General features: G+C 41.8%; 1 pseudogene; it reads right to left on the bottom strand.

Moving 5' to 3' along the window:
• Positions 1-3,812: 3,812 nt before the first annotated feature.
• The window catches only part of LOC119288697, a 28,329-nt pseudogene continuing 22,853 nt past the window's right edge, over positions 3,813-9,288 (bottom strand).

Genomic DNA, 9,288 nt, shown 5'->3' with positions numbered 1-9,288 from the left:
AAAAAAAATAGAAGGACTTAGATGAAAACTTCCTTAGCTTTTGGCCCCTCCAAACACTCGTATTTTACCATTGGCCCCCAGCAGGATACATCTAGCTCCACCACTGCAAGGGAGTGCCGTACTGGATTGTCAAAAACTCGTACGACACTTCGTGGGGCGAGAAGGGATACATGTGCATCCGATGTGGAGTCCAGCAACCTCAAGGGCTGTGCGGGATCACCAAGAAGGCGAGCTACCCACTTATGTAATTCCCTGATGCTGTGCAAGTGTATTCACCTGGTCTTCTCCAAAATCTCGATGTTCAAATAATATTATTTACAATAAAGCAAGAAGCATGTCACTTCCGCGGACGTTTGGTTCCTGGGTGTGTCTACACCCTGTATGATTTTTTTTCGTAATTCAACAAAAAATCAAAAAATTCTAAAAATATTTTGGAAATAAACTTGACCTTTCATTGTACTTGTGAGAAAAATTCCAAAAAAAAACCCATTTGACTTCTTTTTCAAAAAAGACAAATTTTTAGCTAAAATAGTGTGAACAATGACCTATAATAGCAAATAAATTTTGTCTTTTTTGCCTTGAAGTCAACTTTGTTTTTTTTTTTGAAAATTTGTATACTAGTGCGAAAGAGAGTCAAGTTTACTCTAAAAAAACTTCTAAACTACTTTGGCTTTTTGTTTATTTATTAAAAAGTTCCCCATATAGGTTGTATATACAAGGGTCCGAAGTGTATTTTCCGTTGTTGTTGCGGACCGGCCGGCTAAAGGTGACGTATGTTCAGATGTTCACTTTTCACCTAAGATCAACTTCTGGTATGGAATAAAATGCACAAAACCATCACTTTAGCATCATAACTCTCGAAAAACCATCACTTTACAAAACGTGACACTTTGCACCGCATCGAAAATCTGGCAGTGTCAAAAAACATCGACGATAGATGCTAAGGTGTTTGATGACGTCACTAATCAGCCGAGCCCACTCGCCAGGCTGAGTTGGCAAAAAAAATTGCCACATAGGTAAATTGACTTGGTCTTCTTCTTTCTCCTCCTCCTTTTTTCGAAGCATTTTATCAAACACTTTATGTGCATGTGTGACCAGTCACCGAGCTCCTGCTCGATGGCGAGCTCGCGGCGGCTATGTGTAACCCGTCGCCGAGAAAGAAGAAGAAGACCAGGTCAATTGGCTATGTGACGTTTTTTCCTGCCAACTCAGCCTGATAAGTACTCCCTTCATTCCACAATGTAGTGTTTCCTCTATCCCCGTGCTTCAACTTTGACCGTAAATTTAACTATCAAGACCGATTGCGGCGGAAGCAAAAGTTATATCAGTGATTTCGTATTCGAAAGAAGTTTTTAATTATGTAACTTTTTCTCCCGCCGCAGTCGGTCTCGTTTGTTAAATTTATAGTCAAAATTTGACCCTGAGAAACACGGGCGCACTATATTTTGGAATGGAGGGAGTAGCTGATTAGTGGCGTCATCAAACTGCTTAGCATCTATTGTCAGTGTTTTTTGCCACTGTCAAATTTTTCGTGCGGTGCAAAGTGTCATGTTTTATAAAGTGATGGTTATCCGAGAGTTATGACGCTAAAGTGATGATTTTGTTTTTTTTAATGAAAGTGATGATTTTGTGCATTTTACTCTCTGATGTGGGACGATGACCTGCGTATCAGTTGCCCAGTTGCCGGATGCACAAACTGTGATGCAAGTAGATGCGTTACGCTCTCTTCCACTGCTATGTGCGCTACGCGGAGGGGCATCAGTAGGTGCGCTATGGAGATAACTTGCGGGGCCGTGGAGGCGAACAATATGGAAGTATAAAACTGCGTTAAACAAATTTAATGATCCAGATTTATGGATCAAGCAAGCTGTTGACAATGGCCGTCTATTATTCATTATTCCATCCCGACACGGTAGAGAAGAACACTGCTAGCGCTCATGAATTTTTTTGAGGTAATATCAGTGTGAGTTATATAACTTGCATCGCATGTTTAGTTTGGTGCTAGAAATTTGAAAATATGGTTTTGTGTTCACCTAACTTGACTCTACGCGTATGCATGCGTATCCATATGTATGGCCCCATTTGGTCAGTGATGGCGCTAGGCGATACGTGTTTTACACAGAACATCCTTAAAAAATTGCAGAAAAAGTTAACTGCAGGACGCATTTTTGCACAAAACACCTTCATATTTTTTATTTATAGAAAAGCAGACCACAATATTGCACATATTTGCAAAAACTAAAATAAACAAAATGTCCATTAGAACTCGAACATACAACCAATTGAGTTATTACTACCAAACGGTCTAGCCACTCTGCCTGTCCGACTATTCAATTTGGATAACGAGTACATATACTGGATGAGATTATGTTGAGCTTAATTGGGCTGCAAAAATAATTTTAATTCTCCCTCCGTTCCTAAATATTTGTCTTTTTTGAGGTTTTAAATGGTGATTATATACGAAGCAAAATGAGTGAATCTACACCCTAAAATATGTCTATATATATCTGTATGTGGTGATCATCTGAAATCTTTAGAAAGACAAATATTTAGAAACGAAGGGAGTACAAGATTGTGAAAATTTAACATCAAAAGAGGATCTAGCAGGACTCGAACCAACTACCAACTATTTAAACACGAGACGTTCTAGTAACTACTACAACCCATCAGGTCCAGATGTGTAATATGGATAATGAGCGTATATGTATCAAACAGGATCACATGTGGAGCTTAAATGGGCTGCAGATATTGCGGTCCATTTTGCTTGCACTATTTTCCTAAAACATACAAACATGTATATTATATAAATGTGTGTATTACATATTTGATTTCTAAAACTACAATTCAAAAATATAATGTTAATTATACAAAGATTTCAATAATTATTCGCACATTTGTATAGTTTAATGTTTGTATAACTAAAAAATTTCATAACTTAAAATTTAAACTGTTAATATGAATATTCAATTGTGACCAATATTTCAGTTATATTTTTTTGTAAAAGTTATACTCAAGTAAATGCTCATAAATATTTAGTAAATGTTTGCATTCATCATTTTGTATAATTAAATATAAACCGCAAGGGTATATATTTTTTGGATTCATTAAACATATTAATTTAATATACATTCTCAATGTCTGCATTAACTAAATATTTTTAAATAATACACAAGTTTGTATTTAAATGTTTTTATTTACTAATCATCCTTTGCATGCATAGTATTTTCAACACACAAATATTTGAACATAATTTTATTACTTATGTTTTACAAATACCTTAAAAAATAGCTCACGCAAAATGTGCCGTAGTATCCACGGCCCAATTAAGCTCCGCATGAGCCCTCGTCGGTACATATAACCTCGTTATCAATGTTGACCATCCTGAGCTTAATGACTTAGTGGCTAGTGTGTCTCGTGCTAAATCAATTGATATCTGCTTATTAAATTTCGCCATGTGTGTGCAGTACTATGGTCCTATTTTTCTCTAAATAAAAAATGTGATGGTGTTTTGTGCAAAAATGCCTTGTTGCGGTTGGCTTTTTCCGCAGATTAAAAAAAATGAGGTTGTTCTATGTGAGAATACGTCAAGGCCAGCGCCATCGATCATTAACAAGTGGGTCCACAAAGATGGATATGCCCGCATAAGTGTAGTGTGACCGTATCTACACGTTTAAGTCAAGTTAGGTGACCATAAAACCGTATTTTCAAAGTTCTAGAATCAAACTGAACATACAACGCAAGTTATATAACTCCCGGTGATATTACATCAATTTTTTTAGATGAACAGCACTCTGGATTTCTAGGCAGCAGAACTAGAGCTCGGGGTTGACGACTTGCCCTGCAAAAAGCACTATGCCACTCTCGTCCTCCCTGATGAGGAACAGGAACGGGTGATCTGCAACGAAGTCGACGCGCGCCGGCTCCTCCCATCCGATGGAGCAGCCCGTCATGATGTCAGCTTCGGTGGCCGCCGCGGCCATGGTTCCATCCTCGTCGACCTCAACCACGCACTCGTGTAGCACGCTACGCACCGCGAGAGGTTCCGAGTAGTCAACCATCTCCGTGAAGTCATGTGAAAAGCAGGTCCGACGCCTCCACCTTGCGCGACACCTTGAACTTGGGGACCTTGAAGTCCCCCACTTCCACCTCCTGCGCGGGGGCGCTGCGTTCAGGAACCTGGCCGTGTCGGAGCTGAGCTCGCGGATCAGCGCCTGCAGCCCGTCGCGCTCGTCCGGGAGATAGATTTGCATGCTGAAGCTGTGCCTGCCGCCGACCCTGCCGGAATCGTAGGGCAGCTGCAGTACTTTGAAGCCTGGATGGGAGCTGATGCGCTGGCGTTTTCCGCTCGTCATGAACGGCACGCGCACACTGCTCCCCTCGGCCAAGAAGAAGTCGCCGTCCACTGTGTCTTCGCGATCGAACGGGCGCAGCCATGAGCCTCTCAGGTAGAGCGCGTTGCCGATGACCAGGGCGGTGTCGCTGTGGAGGTGGCTCTGTTGGAATTTTTCTAATAGGTCTTTGGGCCAAAGGCCAACTAAATTCTGAAATTTTCTAGGCCCATTCATGTACACATGTGAGTGGAGTGAGTGAAACTAAATTTTAGTCCCACCTCAGAAGTTAAGAGAGAGTTGCACATCTTTATAAGGTGAACTCTTCTACCACTTGTATAAGCATGAGAAGAGGACACCTACACGCGCGCTTCTCCTCCTCCTCGCTCGTCACGCCTCGCCTCGCCTCGGGAAAAATTAATGAGTCATTAATTAATAATTAACGGACGCATTAATTACTGAACCGTTTCCTACATAGTCAGGAAGACGTCTACCCTAGCCGCCGCCGCTTCGTATGGTTTCTCACCACCGTTCCAGAACATTGCGCTGTCAAGCAAGTCTTCTCCATCCCTCCTTTCGGCGTGCACTGGGAGAGGGGCGATCAGGTTTTTGGGGAGCGCACTCGCGTGACTGCTGGCAGCGACGACTTCGCGAACGACGACTTCTTCCCCGACCTCGGCAACCTCATCCTCGACGACATGGGCGACAACGTCAACGCCGGCGGTGCTGCTCCCGCTTCACCGTATGTGATTCTATCCTTCCTGTTTGAGATCGTGGTAGAATTCATGTTTTTAGTATTTGCCCTAGATGTGACCTGTTCATCTACTATACTAGTTCGCATTATTAGTTTAATCTCTACTATTGCTGTCATGATCTATTTCCTATTTATTCGGATTAAATCTCGTAGTAATTTGCTCATATTTTCAACAATCTAAAAACCTGATTATAGGCAATTTACTCCGAGTGGTTTTGCTGCACATCTGAAGCCGCCTGCCTTTAAGGAGGCGCAATATAAGAGGTGGCGCACGAGAGCAGTCTACTGGTTTTAGACCATGGGCTGCTATGACGCCACCAAGGGCAAGCCTGAGAGCAATCTTGATCCAGCACAGCTGAAAGCTTTCGAGAAGATCGATACCCTCTTTAAAGGCGCTCTTCTGAGTGTTCTTGATGACTCCATTATGGATTCGTATATGTTGTTTGACAACGGCAAGGACATGTGGGCTGCGCTCGAGGCCAAGTTTGGTGCCTCGGACGCCGGCAGCGAGTTGTACGTCATGGAGCAATTCTATGACTACAAGATGACTGATGAACGCCCTGTTGTACAGCAGGCTCATGAGATACAGTCGCTCGCAAAAGAATTTGAGTACTTCAAGTGTGTGTTGCCGGACAAATTTGTTGCCGCAGGCATCATTGCCAAGCTTCCACCATCGTGGAACAATTCTGCTACTTCCCTGAAACACAAGAGACAGGAGTTTTTCGTTGCGGATCTCATTGAGAAGGCGAGAGCAAAGGACACACGTGCTCGAGTTGCTGAGGGAGGTTCTAGTGCCCACATGGTACAGAAGAAGAACTCCTAGCCCAACAAGTTCAAAAACAATAAGAACAAAACTCAGGGCAAAGGCAAGTTTGATACAAAGAACAAGCCATCACATTCTACCAACTTCAAGAAGAATTCTCATAAGAAGGGGAAAGGACTTTGCCATGTCTGCGGTGATCCTAATCACTGGGCTTCGAAGTGTCCTAACCGCTTTGAGGAGCACGAACATGAGAAGAGCGGCAAGTCCGCTAATGTTGTCATCGGTGATATTGATATGAAGGAATCAGGGTACGGTATCTTACCTACCATCCTTTCAGTATTTCAATCTCCTGATTGGTTAATTGACACCGGTGCCAATGTACATGTTTGTGCTGACGCCTCCATGTTTTCTTCTTACCAGGCAACAGGGACTTCACCCGTGCTGATGGGGAATGGGTCACATGCCATCGTTCGAGGTGTTGGTACGATCGATCTGAAGTTTACTTCGGGGAAGACTGTGCGTCTGAAGAACGTTCATCATGTGCCGTCCATAAATAAAAATCTCGTTAGTGGTTCCCGTTTATGTCGAGATGGTTTTAAGTTGGTTTTCGAATCCAATAAAGTTGTAATTTATAAGTATGGACAATTTGTTGGAAAAGGCTATCAGAGCGGAGGCTTGTTCCGCCTGTCTTTGTCAGATATTTGCACTAAAGTTATTAATAATGTTTGCCACAACAATGAGTCTAATATTTGGCATTCACGACTTTGTCACATTAACTTTGGTTGCATGACGCGTCTAGCCAATATGAATTTATTTCCGAAAATCTCTACTGTCAAAGGCTCTAAGTGTCAAGTATGTGTGCAAGCTAAGAAACCTCGCAAGTCCCATAAGACTGTAGAGGCAAGAGACTTGGCGCCACTAAAGCTTATACATTCTGATCTTTGTGAGATGAATGGCATGTTGACAAAAGGTGGAAAGAGATACTTCATGATGTTGATTGATGACTCCACTAGATATTGTTATGTATATCTTCAGAAATCGAAAGATGAGGCTTTCACTTTCTTCAAAAACTATAAAGCTGAGGAGAGAACCAACTTGATCGAAAAATTAAACGGCTTAGGTCCGATCGTGATGGAGAGTATTTTTCCAATGAATTTGATCTGTTTTATGCGGAACATGGTATAATCCATGAGAGGACGCCTCCCTACTCACCCCAATCAAATGGGGTAGCCGAAAGAAAGAACCGAACTCTAACTGATATGGTTAACACCATGTTAGACACTTCGGGTCTATCCAAGGAATGGTGGGGGGAGGCGCTAATGACTGCGTGTCATGTCCTAAATCGAGTTCCCACAAAGCATAAGACCATGAATCCATTTGAGGAATGGTAAAGGAAAAGGTTGAAACTCTCTTACCTACGTACTTGGGGTTGTTTGGCGAAAGTTAATATACCAATTCCCAAGAAGCGCAAGCTTGGACCAAAAACCGTGGATTGTGTTCTTCTGGGCTATGCTTTTCATAGCATCAACTATAGATTTTTGATAATAAAATCTGAGGTATCCGACATGCATGTTGGTACGATTATGGAGTCGGATGATGCAACTTTCTTTGAGGACATATTTCCTATGAAGGATATGTCGAGTTCATCAAATCAGGAGATACCTACTCCATCTAGTGAGGAATTCACTGTAATTTCTGAACCCACCATTGCGATGGAACACGTTGAGAATCCTGTTGAGGGTGACAATGAAACTCCTATGAGGAGTAAGAGACAGAGGACTGCAAATTCCTTTGGTGATGATTTCATTGTGTACCTCGTGGATGACACACCCAAGACTATTTCAGAAGCCTATGCATCTTCTGATGCTGAGTACTGGAAGGAAGCTCTACGTAGCGAGATGGATTCCAACATTGCTAACGGTACCTGGAGATCACTGACCGTCCTTATGGATGCAAACCTGTAGGATGTAAGTGGGTGTTCAAGAAGAAGCTTAGACCTGATGGTATGATTGAAAAGTACAAGGCACAGCTTGTGGCCAAGGGTTATACCCAAAAAAAAGGTGAAGACTTCTTTGATACTTACTCACCCGTGGCTAGATTGACCACAATTCGGGTGCTACTATCACTGGCTGCCTCACATGGTCTTCTCGTTCATCAAATGGACGTTAAGACAGCTTTCCTCAATGGAGAGTTGAAGGAGGGAATTTACATGGATCAGCCAGATGGTTTTGTAGTACCCGGTGAGGAAGGAAAGGTGTGCAAGTTATTAAAGTCTTTATATGGCCTTAAACTAGCTCCTAAGGAGTGGGATGAGAAGTTCGAAAGAACATTAACTGTTGTCGGCTTTGTAGTAAACGATGGTGACAAGTGTGTGTACTATCGTTATGGTGGGGCGAAGGAGTTATTCTTTGTTTGTATGTCGACGACATATTGATCTTTGGAACCAAAATTGATTTAATCAAGGAGTGTAACATCCCAAAATTCTAAGTTTTGGAATGTTATAATAAATAGATAGATTTGATTGACTGTTTGACTGAAAGTGAGTGAACTCGAAACTTTTTGAAAGTTAAATAAGAGGGAATAAAATGACTTTCCCAAACTTTCATTTTGCTTTTATGAATCTCCATGAATTCAAAGGCTTTTCAACACAAAACCCTCGAGAGGAGATGACATGACTTCTCCATTTAAATTAAATGAAAAGGGTTGTTGAAAATATTTGAATTTCATTTGAAAATATTTCAAATTCATAAACTTCAAGCAACTCAATGATTTTCATGAGAGGAGAGAAAATGGCTTCTTCAAAATATATGAAATATGAGTTGGGAGTTTAAAAAGAATCAAATTTAAAGTCCTTTTGGAAATTATTTTCAATTTGAAGTTATTTGGGTTTTATTCAAATTATTTTTCTCCAAAAATAAAATATACAGAAAATAGGGTAACATGATTCCGTACATCGGAAAATTTGAGAGAAATAAATTTGAATTAATTTTGGTATTTTTTATAATGATTTTTATTGGATTTTATTAGACCAGTAACACTCTTTGAATTATCTGATTTTGTGTGGATTTTATTTGCCAGTATAAAAATGTCCATGTTGTAGAAAATCTTTTTCTGTAAATTTTGGTATATTATATGCCTATATGACATTTTACTTTATTTTCTTTTCTTTCTTTTTCTCTCTGTTAAAAAAAAGCTTCCTACGGAGCTAGGCCGGCCCAGCCGACCAGGCCCAGCCTAGCCGTGCTCGTCATCGACCCCGGGCAGGAGTCCCTCTGCCGCACGCCGGCGACCGCCGGACTCCTCCTCCCTTGCCCCCTCCTCCATGCTGCCCTCTCCGCCCCTTCATAAATACTGGCGCCCGGCCCCGGGCCCCTCTCTTTCTACTTTCCCCGCAACCGCTGCCTCCTGCTGCTGCTTTCTGCCCGTGCCGCCGACGCCACATC

This window comes from Triticum dicoccoides, chromosome 4A (assembly GCF_002162155.2).
Source record: "Triticum dicoccoides isolate Atlit2015 ecotype Zavitan chromosome 4A, WEW_v2.0, whole genome shotgun sequence".
Lineage (NCBI taxonomy): Eukaryota > Viridiplantae > Streptophyta > Magnoliopsida > Poales > Poaceae > Triticum > Triticum dicoccoides.
This window is presented reverse-complemented; position numbering and strand designations above follow the sequence as displayed.